The sequence below is a fragment of the Ascaphus truei genome, unplaced genomic scaffold (assembly GCF_040206685.1).
Source record: "Ascaphus truei isolate aAscTru1 unplaced genomic scaffold, aAscTru1.hap1 HAP1_SCAFFOLD_2520, whole genome shotgun sequence".
In the NCBI taxonomy this organism is placed as follows: domain Eukaryota; kingdom Metazoa; phylum Chordata; class Amphibia; order Anura; family Ascaphidae; genus Ascaphus; species Ascaphus truei.
In genome coordinates this window covers 5058-21758 of record NW_027455451.1, presented here as the reverse complement: position 1 = coordinate 21758, position 16701 = coordinate 5058, and the positions used below count along the sequence as shown (strand labels likewise).

The following is a 16701-nucleotide window of genomic DNA, read 5'->3' as shown; positions in this document are numbered from 1 at the left end:
CAGTGAAGGGGGGGGATAGAGGCACAGTGAGGGGAGGGGGGAGAGAGGCGCAGCAAGGGGAGGGGGGAGAGGCACAGTGAGGGGAGTGGGGGAAGGGGGTATAGAGGCAGTGAGGGGAGGGGAAGAGAGGCGCAGTGGGGGGAGGGGAAAGAGGTGCGCAGTGAGGGGAGGGGGAAAAAGAGGCACAGTGAGGTGAGGGAGGAGAGGGACATGGGAGAGGCACAGCGAGGGGACGGGGGAGAGGCACAGTGAGGGGAGGGGGGAGAGGCACAGTGAGGGGAGCGGGAGAGGCACAGTGATGGGAAGAGAGAGACACAGTGATGGGGAGAGAGAGGCACAGTGATGGGGAGAGAGAGGCACAGTGATGGGGAGAGAGAGGCACAGTGATGGGGAGAGAGGCACAGTGAGGGGGAGAGAGAGGCACAGTAAGGGAGAGAAAAATTATTAAGGCTGTGCCTATAGTGCCGTCGATGGCGACACGATGGGTGACGACGCCGTCGCCACCGGCAAAAGTTATGTTTCGCCGGGCGGCGGCAGTGCGGGATTCCGGCAATTTCATTTGTTCAAGTGACGTGACGACCCTTGAAAAATCTAATTTTGCCGGCTACCAGTTTCCGCAACGGCGACGTCGCTTTGTCGCCGTAGCGCGCAATATAAGCGCACGCGGCGGCAGTGCTTCTGTTTTCGGCCGACGTCGCCAGTACTATATGCGCGGCCTAAGAATGTAGATTAAATATTTGAAAAATTGTGCTAATTATTCTGCTCCATACAAAATGTTCCTAATATTTCACTATACTGAGATAGATCCCTTAATTTCCCAGCGTTCTCGTGTGGTAACGGGGGAAGGGAGCAGCGCTGATTGAGACGACCCTAGGGAGCGATTCATGGTATGTTTATCAATTTAAACTTTTACATCCTCATAACCTTTTATAAAACACAGAACAAATGCAAAGAAAGCTGCAGAATGGCCGGTGTGGGGATCAAACCCACGGCCGCGGCATTATTATCCCCACAACTGCGCTATCCAGCAAGCAAGCAACTGTATGTAGGGAAGGGGGAGAGAGGCACAGTGAGGGGGGGGAGAGAGGCACAGTGAGGGGGGGGGGAGAGAGGCACAGTGAGGGGAGGGGGAGAGAGGCACAGTGAGGGGAGGGCCGCAGAGAGGCACAGTGAGGGGAGGGGAGAGAGGCACAGTGAGGAGAAGGGAGAGAGGCACAGTGAGGGGAGGGGAGAGAGGCACAGTGAGGGGAGGGGGGAGAGGCACAATGAGGGGAGGGGGGAGAGGCACAATGAGGGGAGGGGGGAGAGGCACAGTGAGGGGAAGGGAGAGAGGCACAGTGAGGGGAAGGGGAGAGAGGCACAGTGAGGTGAGGGGAGGGAGAGAGGCACAGTGAGGGGGGGAGAGGCACAGTGAGGGGAGAGGGGAGAGAGACACAGTGAAAGGAGGGGGAGAGAGGCACAGTGAGGGGAGGGGGGAGAGAGGCACAGTGAGGGGAGGGGGGAGAGAGGCACAGTGAGGGGAGGGGGGAGAGAGGCACAGTGAGGGGAGTGGGGGAGAGAGGCACAGTGAGGGGAAGGGAGAGAGGCACAGTGAGGGGAGTGGGGGAGAGAGGCACAGTGAGGGGAGAGGGGAGAGAGGCACAGTGAGGGGAGGGGGGAGGAGGCACAGTGAGGGGGGGGAGAGAGGCACAGTGAGGGGAGGGGGGAGAGAGGCAATGTGAGGGGAGAGGGGCACAGTGAGGGGAGGGGAGAGAGGCACAGTGAGGGGAGTGGGGGAGAGAGGCACAGTGAGGGGAAGGAGGGGAGAGAGGCACAGTGAGGGGAGGGGGGAGAGAGGCACAGTGAGGGGAGGGGGGAGAGAGGCACAGTGAGGGGAGGGGGGAGAGAGGCACAGTGAGGGGAGGGGGGAGAGGCACAGTGAGGGGAGTGGGGGAGAGGCACAGTGAGGGGAGGGGGAGCGAGGCACAGTGAGGGGAGGGGGGTACAGAAGCACAGTGAGGGGAGGAGGGGAGAGAGGTACAGTGAGGGGAGGGGGGGGAGAGAGGCACAGTGAGGGGAGGGGAGGGGGAGAGGCACAGTGAGGGGAGAGAGGCACAGTGAGGGGGGGGGAGAGGCACAGTGAGGGGAGAGGGGAGAGAGACACAGTGAGGGGAGGGGGGAGAGAGGCACAGTGAGGGGAGGGGGGAGAGAGGCACAGTGAGGGGAGGGGGGAGAGAGGCACAGTGAGGGGAGTGGGGGAGAGAGGCACAGTGAGGGGAGAGGGGAGAGAGGCACAGTGAGGGGAGGAGGGAGGAGGCACAGTGAGGGGGGGGGGGAGAGAGGCAAAGTGAGGGGAGAGGGGCAGTACTATTGAGGGGAGGGGAGAGAGGCACAGTGAGGGGAGGGGAGAGAGGCACAGTGAGGGGAGGGGAGAGAGGCACAGTGAGGGGAGGGGAGAGAGGCACAGTGAGGGAGGGGAGAGAGGCACAGTGAGGGGAGTGGGGGAGAGAGACACAGTGAGGGGAGTGGGGGAGAGAGGCACAGTGAGGGGAAGGAGGGGAGAGAGGCACAGTGAGGGGAGGGGGGAGAGAGGCACAGTGAGGGGAGGGGGGAGAGAGGCACAGTGAGGGGAGGGGGGAGAGAGGCACAGTGAGGGGAGTGGGGGAGAGAGGCACAGTGAGGGGAGGGGGGAGCGAGGCACAGTGAGGGGAGGGGGGTACAGAGGCACAGTGAGGGGAGGAGGGGAGAGAGGCATAGTGACGGGAGGGGGGAGCGAGGCACAGTGAGGGGAGGGGGGTACATAGGCACAGTGAGGGGAGGAGGGGAGAGAGGCACAGTGAGCAGAGGGGGGAAAGAGAGGCACAGTGAGGGGGGGAGAGGCACAGTGAGGGAGGGGGGAGAGGCACAGTGAGGAGAAGGGAGAGAAGCACAGTGAGGGGAGGGGGGAGAGGCACAGTGAGGGGAGAGAGGCACAGTGAGGGGAGGGGGGAGAGGCACAGTGAGGGGAGGAGGGAGAGGCACAGTGAGGGGAAGGGGAGAGAGGCACAGTGAGGGGAGGGGAGAGAGGCACAGTGAGGGGAGGGGAGAGAGGCAAAGTGAGGGGAGGGGGGAGAGGCACAGTGAGGGGAGGGAGAGAGGCACAGTGAGGGGAGGGGGAGAGTGAGGAAAGGGGGGAGAGGCACAGTGAGGGAATGGGGAGAGAGAGGCACAGTGAGGGGAGGGGGGAGGAATGCACAATGAGGAGGGGGAGAGAGGCACAGTGAGGGGAGGGGAGGGGAAAGAGGCACAGTGAGGGGAGGGGGAGAGGCACGGGGAGGGGAGGGGTAGAGGCACGGGGAGGGGAGAGGCACAGGGAGAGGGAAGCGAGGCATATTGAGGGGAGCGAGGCACAGTGAGGGGAGAGGGGAGAGAGACACAGTGAGGGGGAGAGAGGCACAGAGAAAGGAGGGAAGAGTTAGGAAAGGGTGGAGAGGCACAGTGAGGGGAGGGGGAGAGAGGCACAGTGGGGGATGGAGGAGAGAGAGGCTCAGTGAGGGAAGGGAGGAGAGAGGCACATTGAGGAAGGAGGAGAGAGAGGCACAGTGAGGGAAGGAGGAGAGGCACAGTGAGGGGAGGTAGGAGAGAGGCACAGTGAGGGGGGAGAGCACAGTGAGGGGACAGGGAGAGGCACAGTGAGGGGAGGGGGTGAGAGGCACAGTGAGGGGAGGGAGGAGAGAGGCACAGTGAGGGAAGGGAGGAGAGAGGCACAGTGAGGGGGGGATAGAGGCACAGTGAGGGGGGGATAGAGGCACAGTGAGGGGGGGATAGAGGCACAGTGAGGGGGGGATAGAGGCACAGTGAGGGGGGGATAGAGGCACAGTGAGGGGGGGATAGAGGCACAGTGAGGGAAGGGGGGAGAGAGGCACATTGAGGGAAGGAGGAGAGAGAGGCACAGTGAGGGAAGGAGGAGAGGCACAGTGAGGGGAGGGAGGAGAGAGGCACAGTGAGGGGGGGGAGAAGCACAGTGAAAGGAGGGAAGAGTGAGGGAAGGGAGGAGAGAGGCACAGTGAGGGGAGGGGGGGAGAGAGGCACATTGAGGGAAGGAGGAGAGAGAGGCACAGTGAGGGAAGGAGGAGAGGCACAGTGAGGGGAGGGAGGAGAGAGGCACAGTGAGGGGGGGAGAAGCACAGTGAGGGGACAGGGAGAGGCACAGTGAGGGGACAGGGAGAGGCACAGTGAGGGGAGGGGGTGAGAGGCACAGTGAGGGGAGGGGGGAGAGAGGCACAGTGAGGGGGGATAGAGGCACAGTGAGGAGAGGGGGGAGAGAGGCGCAGCGAGGGGAGGGGGGAGAGGCACAGTGAGGGGACTGGGGGAAGGGGGTATAGAGGCAGTGAGGGGAGGGGGAGAGAGGCGCAGTGGGAGGAGGGGGAGAGAGGCGCAGTGGGGGGAGGGGAAGAGGTGCGCAGTGAGGGGAGGGGGAAAAAGAGGCACAGTGAGGGGAGGGGGAGAGAGGCACAGTGAGGGGAGGAGGGGAGAGAGGCATAGTGACGGGAGGGGGGAGCGAGGCACAGTGAGGGGAGGGGGGTACATAGGCAAGTGAGGGGAGGAGGGGAGAGAGGCACAGTGAGCAGAGGGGGGAAAGAGAGGCACAGTGAGGGGTGGAGAGGCACAGTGAGGGAGGGGGGAGAGGCACAGTGAGGAGAAGGGAGAGAAGCACAGTGAGGGGAGGGGGGAGAGGCACAGTGAGGGGAGAGAGGCACAGTGAGGGGAGGGGGGAGAGGCACAGTGAGGGGAGGAGGGAGAGGCACAGTGAGGGGAAGGGGAGAGAGGCACAGTGAGGGGAGGGGAGAGAGGCACAGGGAGGGGAGAGAGGCACAGTGAGGGGAGGGGAGAGAGGCAAAGTGAGGGGAGGGGGGAGAGGCACAGTGAGGGGAGGGAGAGAGGCACAGTGAGGGGAGGGGGAGAGTGAGGAAAGGGGGGAGAGGCACAGTGAGGGAATGGGGAGAGAGAGGCACAGTGAGGGGAGGGGGGAGGAATGCACAATGAGGAGGGGGAGAGAGGCACAGTGAGGGGAGGGGAGGGGAAAGAGGCACAGTGAGGGGAGGGGGAGAGGCACGGGGAGGGGAGGGGTAGAGGCACGGGGAGGGGAGAGGCACAGGGAGAGGGAAGCGAGGCATATTGAGGGGAGCGAGGCACAGTGAGGGGAGAGGGGAGAGAGACACAGTGAGGGGGAGAGAGGCACAGAGAAAGGAGGGAAGAGTTAGGAAAGGGTGGAGAGGCACAGTGAGGGGAGGGGGAGAGAGGCACAGTGGGGGATGGAGGAGAGAGAGGCTCAGTGAGGGAAGGGAGGAGAGAGGCACATTGAGGGAAGGAGGAGAGAGAGGCACAGTGAGGGAAGGAGGAGAGGCACAGTGAGGGGAGGAAGGAGAGAGGCACAGTGAGGGGGCAGAGCACAGTGAGGGGACAGGGAGAGGCACAGTGAGGGGAGGGGGTGAGAGGCACAGTGAGGGGAGGGAGGAGAGAGGCACAGTGAGGGAAGGGAGGAGAGAGGCACAGTGAGGGGGGATAGAGGCACAGTGAGGGGGGGATAGAGGCACAGTGAGGGGGATAGAGGCACAGTGAGGGAAGGGGGGAGAGAGGCACATTGAGGGAAGGAGGAGAGAGAGGCACAGTGAGGGAAGGAGGAGAGGCACAGTGAGGCGAGGGAGGAGAGAGGCACAGTGAGGGGGGGAGAAGCACAGTGAAAGGAGGGAAGATTGAGGGAAGGGAGGAGAGAGGCACAGTGAGGGGAGGGGGGGAGAGAGGCACATTGAGGGAAGGAGGAGAGAGAGGCACAGTGAGGGAAGGAGGAGAGGCACAGTGAGGGGAGGGAGGAGAGAGGCACAGTGAGGGGGGGAGAAGCACAGTGAGGGGACAGGGAGAGGCACAGTGAGGGGAGGGGGTGAGGCACAGTGAGGGGAGGGGGGAGAGAGGCACAGTGAGGGGGGAGATAGAGGCACAGTGAGGAGAGGGGGGAGAGAGGCGCAGCGAGGGGAGGGGGGAGAGGCACAGTGAGGGGACTGGGGGAAGGGGGTATAGAGGCAGTGAGGGGAGGGGGAGAGAGGCGCAGTGGGAGGAGGGGGAGAGAGGCGCAGTGGGGGGAGGGGAAGAGGTGCGCAGTGAGGGGAGGGGGAAAAAGAGGCACAGTGAGGGGAGGGGGAGAGAGGCACAGTGAGGGGAGTGGGGGAGAGAGGCACAGTGAGGGGAGGGGGGAGCGAGGCACAGTGAGGGGAGGGTGGGACAGAGGCACAGTGAGGGGAGGAGGGGAGAGAGGCACAGTGAGGGGACGGGGGGAGAGAGGCACAGTGAGGGGGGAGAGAGGCACAGTGAGGGGAGGGGCGGAGAGAGGCACAGTGAGGGAGGTTGGAGAGGCACAGTGAGGAGAAGGTAGAGAAGCACAGTGAGGGGAGGGGGGAGAGGCACAGTGAGGGGAGAGAGGCACAGTGAGGGGAGAGAGGCACAGTGAGGGGAGAGAGGCACAGTGAAGGGAGGGGGGAGAGGCACAGTGAGGGGAGGAGGGAGATGCACAGTGAGGGGAAGGGGAGAGAGGCACAGTGAGGGGAGGGGGGAGGAGGCACAGTGAGGGGGGAGGAGGCACAGTGAAGGGGGAGTGAGGCACAGTGAGGGGAGGGGGGAGAGAGGCACAGTGAGGGGGGGAGAGAGGCAAAGTGAGGGGAGCGGGGCACAGTGAGGGGAGGGGAGAGAGGCACAGTGAGGGGAGAGGGGAGAGAGGCACAGTGAGGGGAGGGGGAGGAGGCACAGTGAGGGGAGGGGGGAGGAGGCACAGTGAGGGGGGGAGAGGCACAGTGAGGGGAGGGGGGAGAGAGGCACAGTGAGGGGGGGGAGAGAGGCAGAGTGAGGGGGGGAGAGAGGCAAAGTGAGGGGAGCGGGGCACAGTGAGGGGAGGGGAGAGAGGCACAGTGAGGGGAGTGGGGGAGAGGCACAGTGTGGGGAAGGAGGGGAGAGAGGCACAGTGAGGGGAGGGGGGAGAGGCACAGTGAGGGAAGGGGGAGAGAGGCACAGTGAGGGGAGGGGGGAGAGAGGCACAGTGAGGGGAGTGGGGGAGAGAGGCACAGTGAGGGGAGGGGGGAGCGAGGCACAGTGAGGGGACGGAGGGACAGAGGCACAGTGAGGGGATGGGGACAGAGGCACAGTGAGGGGAGGAGGGGAGAGAGGCACAGTGAAGGGAGGGGGGGAGAGAGGCACAGTGAGAGGAGGGGCGGAGAGAGGCACAGTGAGGAGAAGGGAGAGAAGCACAGTGAGGGGAGGGGGGAGAGAGGCACAGTGAGGGGAGGGCCGGAGAGAGGCACAGTGAGGGGAGAGGGGAGAGAGGCACAGTGAGGAGAAGGGAGAGAAGCACAGTGAGGGGAGGGGGAGAGGCACAGTGAGGGGAGGGGAGAGAGACACAGTGAGGGGAGGGGGGAGATGCACAGTGAGGGGAGGGGGGAGAGGCACAGTGAGGGGAGGGGGGAGAGGCACAGTGAGGGGAGGGGGGAGAGGCACAGTGAGGGGAAGGGGGGAGAGGCACAGTGAGGGGAAGGTGAGAGAGGCACAGTGAGGGGACGGGGAGAGAGGCACAGTGAGGGGAAGGGGAGAGAGGCACAGTGAGGGGTAGGGGAGGGGGAGAGGCACAGTGAGGGGTGAGAGGCACAGTGAGGGGGGGGGAGAGACACAGTGAGGGGAGGGGGGAGAGAGGCACAGTGAGGGGAGTGGGGGAGAGAGGCACAGTGAGGGGAGTGGAGAGAGGCACAGTGAGGGGAGTGGGGGAGAGAGGCACAGTGAGGGGAGGGGAGAGAGGCACAGTGAGGGGAGTGGGGGAGAGAGGCACAGTGAGGGGAGAGGGGAGAGAGGCACAGTGAGGGGAGGGGGGAGGAGGCACAGTGAGGGGGGGGAGAGAGGCACAGTGAGGGGAGGGGGGAGAGAGGCAAAGTGAGGGGAGCGGGGCACAGTGAGGGGAGGGGAGAGAGGCACAGTGAGGGGAGTGGGGGAGAGAGGCACAGTGAGGGGAAGGAGGGGAGAGAGGCACAGTGAGGGGAGGGGGGAGAGAGGCACAGTGAGGGGAGGGGGGAGAGAGGCACAGTGAGGGGAGTGGGGGAGAGAGGCACAGTGAGGGGAGGGGGGAGCGAGGCACAGTGAGGGGATGGGGACAGAGGCACAGTGAGGGGAGGAGGGGAGAGAGGCACAGTGAAGGGAGGGGGGGAGAGAGGCACAGTGAGAGGAGGGGCGGAGAGAGGCACAGTGAGGAGAAGGGAGAGAAGCACAGTGAGGGGAGGGGGGAGAGGGGCACAGTGAGGGGAGGGCCGGAGAGAGGCACAGTGAGGGGAGAGAGGCACAGTGAGGAGAAGGGAGAGAAGCACAGTGAGGGGAGGGGGAGAGGCACAGTGAGGGGGGAGAGGCACAGTGAGGGGAGGGGAGAGAGGCACAGTGAGGGGAGGGGGGGAGAGGCACAGTGAGGGGAGGGGGAGAGGCACAGTGAGGGGAGGGGGGAGAGGCACAGTGAGGGGAAGGGAGAGGCACAGTGAGGGGAAGGGGAGAGAGGCACAGTGAGGGGAGGGGAGGGGGAGAGGCACAGTGAGGGGAGAGAGGCACAGTGAGGGGGGGGGGGAGGCACAGTGAGGGGAGGGGGAGAGGCACAGTGAGGGGAGAGAGGCACAGTGAGGGGGGGGGGGAGACACAGTGAGGGGAGGGGGGAGAGAGGCACAGTGAGGGGAGTGGGGGAGAGAGGCACAGTGAGGGGAGTGGGGGAGAGAGGCACAGTGAGGGGAGGGGAGAGAGGCACAGTGAGGGGAGTGGGGGAGAGAGGCACAGTGAGGGGAGGGGAGAGAGGCACAGTGAGGGGAGTGGGGGAGAGAGGCACAGTGAGGGGAGTGGGGGAGAGAGGCACAGTGAGGGGAGAGGGGAGAGAGGCACAGTGAGGGGAGGGGGGAGGAGGCACAGTGAGGGGGGAGAGAGGCACAGTGAGGGGAGGGGGGAGAGAGGCACAGTGAGGGGGGGAGAGAGGCAAAGTGAGGGGAGCGGGGCACAGTGAGGGGAGGGGAGAGAGGCGCAGTGAGGGGAGGGGGGAGGAGGCACAGTGAGGGGGGGAGAGAGGCACAGTGAGGGGAGGGGGGAGAGAGGCACAGTGAGGGGGGGAGAGAGGCAAAGTGAGGGGAGCGGGGCACAGTGAGGGGAGGGGAGAGAGGCACAGTGAGGGGAGTGGGGGAGAGGCACAGTGTGGGGAAGGAGGGGAGAGAGGCACAGTGAGGGGAGGTGGGAGAGGCACAGTGAGGGAAGGGGGGAGAGAGGCACAGTGAGGGGAGGGGGGAGAGAGGCACAGTGAGGGGAGTGGGGGAGAGAGGCACAGTGAGGGGAGGGGGGAGCGAGGCACAGTGAGGGGACGGGGGGACAGAGGCACAGTGAGGGGAGGAGGGGAGAGGCACAGTGAGGGGAGGGGGGAGAGAGGCACAGTGAGGTGGGGAGAGAGGCACAGTGAGGGGAGGGGCGGAGAGAGGCACAGTGAGGAGAAGGGAGAGAAGCACAGTGAGGGGAGGGGGGGAGAGGCACAGTGAGGGGAGAGGTACAGTGAGGGGAGGGGGGAGAGGCACAGTGAGGGGAGGGGGAGAGGCACAGTGAGGGGAAGGGGAGAGAGGCACAGTGAGGGGAGGGGGAGAGGCACAGTGAGGGGAGGGGGAGAGGCACAGTGAGGGGAGAGAGGCACAGTGAGGGGAGGGAGAGAGGCACAGTGAGGGGGAGAGAGGCACAGTGAGGGGAGGGAGAGAGGCACAGTGAGGGGAGGGGGAGAGGCACAGTGAGGGGAGAGAGGCACAGTGAGGGGAGGGAGAGAGGCACAGTGAGGGGAGGGGGAGAGTGAGGAAAGGGGGGAGAGGCACAGTGAGGGAATGGGGAGAGAGAGGCACAGTGAGGGGAGGGGGGAGGAATGCACAATGAGGAGGGGGAGAGAGGCACAGTGAGGGGAGGGGAGGGGAAAGAGGCACAGTGAGGGGAGGGAGAGAAGCACGGGGAGGGGAGAGGCACAGGGAGAGGGGAGCGAGGCACAGTGAGGGGAGAGGGGAGAGAGGCACAGTGAGGGGGAGAGAGGCACAGTGAAAGGAGGGGAGAGTGAGGAAAGGGGGAGAGGCACAGTGAGGGATGGAGGAGAGAGAGAGGCTCAGTGAGGGAAGGGAGGAGAGAGGCTCAGTGAGGGAAGGGAGGAGAGAGGCACAGTGAGGGGAGGGGAGGAGAGAGGCACATTGAGGGAAGGAGGAGAGAGGCACAGTGAGGGAAGGAGGAAAGGCACAGTGAGGGGAGGGGGGAGAGGCACAGTGAGGGGGGGAGAGGCACAGTGAGGGGAGGGGGGGTGAGAGGCACAGTGAGGGGAGGGGGTGAGGGGAGGGAGGAGAGAGGCACAGTGAGGGAAGGGAGGAGAGAGGCACAGTGAGGGGGGGATAGAGGCACAGTGAGGGGGGGATAGAGGCACAGTGAGGGGGGGATAGAGGCACAGTGAGGGGGGGATAGAGGCACAGTGAGGGGGGGATAGAGGCACAGTCAGGGGAAGGGGTGAGAGGCACAGTGAGGGGAGGGAGGAGAGAGGCACAGTGAGGGGAGGAGGAGAGAGGCGCAGCAAGGGGAGGGGGAGAGGCACAGTGAGGGGAGTGGGGGAAGGGGGTATAGAGGCAGTGAGGGGAGGGGGAGAGAGGCGCAGTGAGGGGAGGGGGAAGAGGTGCGCAGTGAGGGGAGGGGGAAAAAGAGGCACAGTGAGGGGAGGGGGAGAGGGATGGGAGAGGCACAGTGAGGGGACGGGGGGAGGCACAGTGAGGGGAGGGGGAGAGGCACAGTGAGGCGAGCGGGAGAGGCACAGTGATGGGGAGAGAGAGGCACAGTGATGGGGAGAGAGAGGCACAGTGATGGGGAGAGAGAGGCACAGTGATGGGGAGAGAGAGGCACAGTGATGGGGAGAGAGAGGCACAGTGAGGGGGAGAGAGGCACAGTAAGGGAGAGAAGAAATGATTAAGGCTGTTCCTATAGTGCCGTCGATGGCGACACGACGGGTGACGACGCCGTCGCCACCGGCAAAAGTTATGTTTCGCCGGGCGGCGGCAGTGCGGGATTCCGGCAATTTGATTTGTTCAAGTGACGTGACGGCCCTTGAAAAATCTAATTTTGCTGGCTACCAGTTTCCGCAACGGCGACGTCGCTTTGTCGCCGTAGCGGGCACTATAAGTGCACGTGGCGGCAATGCTTCTGTTTTCGGGCGACGTCGCCAGTACTATATGCGCGGCCTAAGAATGTAGATTAAATATTTGAAAAATTGTGCTTATGATGGGCTTTATTTTCCTGTTATTTTCCCTGTGCTAATTATTCTACTCCATACAAAATGTTCCTAATATTTCACTATACTGAGATAAATCCCTTAATTTCCCAGCGTTCTCGTGTGGTAACGGGGGAAGGAAGCAGCGCTGATTGAGACGACTCTAGGGAGCGATTCATGGTATGTTTATCAATTTAAACTTTTACATCCTCGTAACCTTTTATAAAACACAGAACAAATGCAAAGAAAGCTGCAGAATGGCCGGTGTGGGGATCAAACCCACGGCCGCGGCATTATTATCCCCACAACTGCGCTATCCAGCAAGCAACTGTATGTAGCAAGCGAGTCAGCGCAGGAGCTGCGGGAAAGTGTTTTACCTAGTATAGAACGGCTGGCTAACCACAGCCATATATAAGTGCCACGCGCGCACGCCAGAGCAAGCGCGCCCACTATATTACGTGCCGTAGTGTATATTTACAGACAGAAAGGAACAAATAACGTTTCCGGGCGGCAGCCCTTCCGTCTGATCGCCCCTCAGTGTTACACAAATATAACAGACAGACATTTATGTAACACTGACATTCGCCCCCACCCACTTGGCGCCAAAACGCCATTAAGCAGACCCCGTTCCAGGTGTGTGGAGGTCTCAAATTAGCCGGTAAGACCACGCGTGTCTGGTTGCCGGTGCTTCCGGGTTGTGACATCACGTGTCACGGCAAGGTCTGCCCCTCATAACGAGCGTCGTTGCCACGGGACCACAGGTGTATCATGCTTGTTACCATGGCAACAAAGGACGCTAGCGCACATTTATATATACAATGTAACAAACATTTAAAAGCCCATAATGAGAAATATAAGAACTGGAACCAAACTACTAGTGAAGAAGCTGGTTAAGGGATAAGAACTGAATAAATAATGTCGTGTGTGTGTGTGTGTGTGTGTGTGTGTGTGTGTGTGTGTGTGTGTGTGTGTGTGTGTGTGTGTGTGTGTGTGTGTGTGTGTGTGTGTGTGTGTGTGTGTGTGTGTGTGTGTGTGTGTGTGTGTGTGTGTGTGTGTGTGTGTGTGTGTGTGTGGACCCGGCGTTGCACGTGAGCTAAATTTCCAGCTATGAGGGGGGGGGGGCAGTGGAGAGGAGGGGGGGACGGACAGTGGACAGGAGGGGGGAGCGGGAGAGGCACAGTGATGGGGAGAGAGAGGCTCAGTGAGGGGGAGAGAGGCATAGTGATGGGGAGAGAGAGGCTCAGTGAGGGGGAGAGAGAGGCTCAGTAAGGGAGAGAAAAAATGATTAAGGCTGTGCCTATAGTGCCGTCGATGGCGACACGACGGGTGACGACGCCGTCGCCACCGGCGAAAGATATGTTTCGCCGGGCGGTGGCAGTGCGGGATTCCGGCAATTTGATTTGTTCAAGTGACGTGACGGCCCTTGAAAAATCTAATTTTGCCGGCTACCAGTTTCCGCAACGGCGATGTCGCTTTGTCGCCGTAGCGGGCACTATAAGTGCACGCGGCGGCAATGCTTCTGTTTTCGGGCGACGTCGCCAGTACTATATGCGTGGCCTAAGAATGTAGATTAAATATTTGAAAAATTGTGCTTATGATGGGCTTTATTTTCCTGTTATTTTCCCTGTGCTAATTATTCTGCTCCATACAAAATGTTCCTAATATTTCACTATACTGAGATAAATCCCTTAATTTCCCAGCGTTCTCGTGTGGTAACGGGGGAAGGGAGCAGCGCTGATTGAGACGACTCTAGGGAGCGATTCATGGTATGTTTATCAATTTAAACTTTTACATCCTCGTAACCTTTTATAAAACACAGAACAAATGCAAAGAAAGCTGCAGAATGGCCGGTGTGGGGATCAAACCCACGGCCGCGGCATTATTATCCCCACAACTGCGCTATCCAGCAAGCAAGCAACTGTATGTAGCAAGCGAGTCAGCGCAGGAGCTGCGGGAAAGTGTTTTACTCATCACTTAGTGCGTCCCTAGTATAGAACGGCTGGCTAACCACAGCCATATATAAGTGCCACGCGCGCACGCTGGAGCAAGCGCGCCCACTATATTACGTGCCGTAGTGTATATTTACAGACAGAAAGGAACAAATAACGTTTCCGGGCGGCAGCCCTTCCGTCTCATCGCCCCTCAGTGTTACACAAATATAACAGACAGACATTTATGTAACACTGACATTCGCCCCCACCCACTTGGCGCCAAAACGCTATTAAGCAGACCCCGTTCCAGTTGTGTGGAGGTCTCAAATTAGCCGGTAAGACCACGCGTATCTGGTTGCCGGTGCTTCCGGGTTGTGACATCACGTGTCACGGCAAGGTCTGCCCCTCATAACGAGCGTCGTTGCCACGGGACCACATGTGTATCATGCTTGTTACCATGGCAACAAAGGACGCTAGCGCACATGTATATATATATACAATGTAACAGACATTTAAAAGCCCATAATGAGAAATATAAGAACTGGAACCAAACTACTAGTGAAGAAGCTGGTTAAGGGATAAGAACTGAATAAACAATGTCGTGTGTGTGTGTGTGTGTGTGTGTGTGTGTGTGTGTGTGTGTGTGTGTGTGTGTGTGTGTGTGTGTGTGTGTGTGTGTGTGTGTGTGTGTGTGTGTGTGTGTGTGTAGACCCGGCGTTGCACGTGAGCTAAATTTCCAGCTATGAGGGGGGGGGGGAGAGGAGGGGGGGACGGACAGTGGACAGGAGGGGGGAGCGGGAGAGGCACAGTGATGGGGAGAGAGAGGCTCAGTAAGGGAGAGAAAAAATGATTAAGGCTGTGCCTATAGTGCCGTCGATGGCGACACGACGGGTGACGACGCCGTCGCCACCGGCGAAAGATATGTTTCGCCGGGCGGTGGCAGTGCGGGATTCCGGCAATTTGATTTGTTCACGTGACAATGTCACTATAAGTGCACGCGGCAGCAATGCTTCTGTTTTCGGCCGACGTCGCCAGTACTATAAGCGCGGCCTAAGAATGTAGATTAAATATGTGAATAATTGTGCTTATGATGGACTTTATTTTCTTGTTATTTTCCCTGTGCTAATTATTCTGCTCCATACAAAATGTTCCTAATATTTCACTATACTGCTATAAATCCCTTAATTTCCCAGCGTTCTCATGTGGTAACGGGGGAAGGGAGCAGCGCTGATTGAGACGACCCTAGGGAGCGATTCATGGTATGTTTATCAATTTAAACTTTTACATCCTCATAATCTTTTATAAAACACAGAACAAATGCAAAGAAAGCTGCAGAATGGCCGGTGTGGGGATCAAACCCACGGCCGCGGCATTATTATCCCCACAACTGCGCTATCCAGCAAGCAAGCAACTGTATGTAGCAAGCGAGTCAGCGCAGGAGCTGCGGGAAAGTATTTTACTCATCACTTAGGCTGCGGCCACGCTAGCGCTGAGCGTGCTGACCGCGCTGTGCTTGCCGAGTTTAGTTTTCACCCAGGCTTTAAAAAAAAGAAAATGGATAGAAGTGCGGCGCAACTGCGCATGTCCAATGAAAGGCTCCCGGATGACTAGTTCAACATAACTTTATTTGACACACACCAGGGCTACACCAGCATCTCCCCCTCAACGCGTTTCACCCTTACGCAGAGGGCTTCGTCTTGGAGTGGGGAGAAGTGGTGACAGCCTCTTAAATACCTAAAAGCCCGCGAAAGCGGCATTAAAACTTTAACCCCTTCAGTGCTATATGCCTGTTAGCTAATATCATGCTATTTAAAGTATTTAATGTCTGTGCAGCTCACTATAAACATATTATATGCACAGAGAGCATCTAAATTATATATTCAGACATACACAGTAGCAAAATGATAAGACTATTTGGCAGCACATTCCAGGTATATGAATAAACATAAAAAGCTGTTGCAAACACTGCAAGTGGAATATACTCAACACTAGATTCACAATAACCCAAGTTATATACCGATTAGTCAGTCATACATATAGGGGCTTCCTAATGCTTTATTTAGACATATTTGTGACTTATAGACCAGTGAATCAAGGGAAGGTAGGTGGGAAAGGGAGAGAAACAAGGGTAAAAGGGGGGGGGGGGAGAGAAGGGGGGGAAAAGAGGAGGGGGGGGAGGTATGGAAGGGGGGGGGGGGATGAGAAGTGTGAGGGAGGGAAAGAGAGGGGGGAGGGGGGAGGGGAGGGGGAAAGGCTAAGGGAGGGACAGTGCAGAGAATAAATCAGAAATACACAATAGACGTTCTGTTCTAAAGAAGACCATAATATGTACATATCTGCATTCCACGTATAACACTCTTATATATCTCTTAAAGAAAACATCGTAGATCCCAATCCACATTAAGTCCACTGGGTTGTAATGTGTTTAATGTGTGGATCCAGTGCGCCTCCCTTTGGTGTGGGAGCTTGATTCTATCCCCTCCCCGAGGGGGGAGGACTACATGTTCTATAGCGCAACAACTGAAATTGTCCACAGAACCCAATGGACAGTTGTTAAAGTGGATTGGGACCGGATGTGTCATGTCTGAATTCTTGATGAGCCTTAAGTGTTCTAGAATGCGAATTTTTAAGGCTCTACTGGTAAGCCCCACATACTGTTTTTTACATCCGCATTGTAACAAGTATATGACATAATTGGTCTGACATGACATAAAGGTTTTTATCTGATATTTCCGTGTTTCAAGTTTATCAGTGAAATGTTTAACTTTCTTCATTTTGGGACAAATCTTACAGTGCCCACATTTAAATGATCCAATCAATTTTGGAAAGAAAGACAGTTTATTCTGGTTAGTATTAGTAGTTTTCAGCAAACTGGGTGACAGAAGATTCCCTAGCGTAGCTGCTCTACGGAACACTATTTTGGGTCCCACACATGCCATTTTATTTAGTAAAGGGTCTAGTGAAAGTGTGGCCCAATGTTTGCGTATGATGGTTTTAATTGAGTTTGCTTGTTCGCTATAGTTTGTAATAAAGAATGGCGCTTCTGTGTTCTCGGCCTGTGTATCTATCTGGGTACTGTTGGCTGCTATGTTGGTGAGGGTATTCCTATCCATATTCAGTGCATGCTGATATGCCTGATCAAGGTCTGCACCATCGTATCCCCTCGACAGGAACCTCCTCCTCATCTCTTTCGCCCTGTGGATAAAGGCCTCCAATGTGGAGCAGTTACGGCGTAATCGCAGGAACTGCCCCTTTGGAATGCCCTTAACCAGAGGGCGTGCGTGACAACTGTTATAATGAAGTAATGAGTTCCTGGCATTCTCCTTTCTATAGATGTCTGATTGAATATTATACTCCATATCCACATATAAATTTAAATCTAGAAAGTAAATGTGGTTTTTATTATATGTGTGAGTAAATTTCAAGTTGAGAGTATTGTCTGCCAGGTATTCAAAGAACCTCAAAAGGTCTTCCTCCCCACCACTC

The 16701-nt window shown here is 58.7% G+C and overlaps 1 long non-coding RNA gene across 1 annotated transcript; it reads left to right on the top strand.

The window, feature by feature from the left end:
- Positions 1-773: 773 nt before the first annotated feature.
- LOC142481324 (uncharacterized) lies at positions 774-13045 on the top strand. Its single transcript, XR_012795742.1, has 3 exons — positions 774-887; positions 11399-11464; positions 12985-13045. It is a non-coding gene; the product is annotated as an uncharacterized LOC142481324 (long non-coding RNA).
- Positions 13046-16701: the final 3656 nt, after the last annotated feature.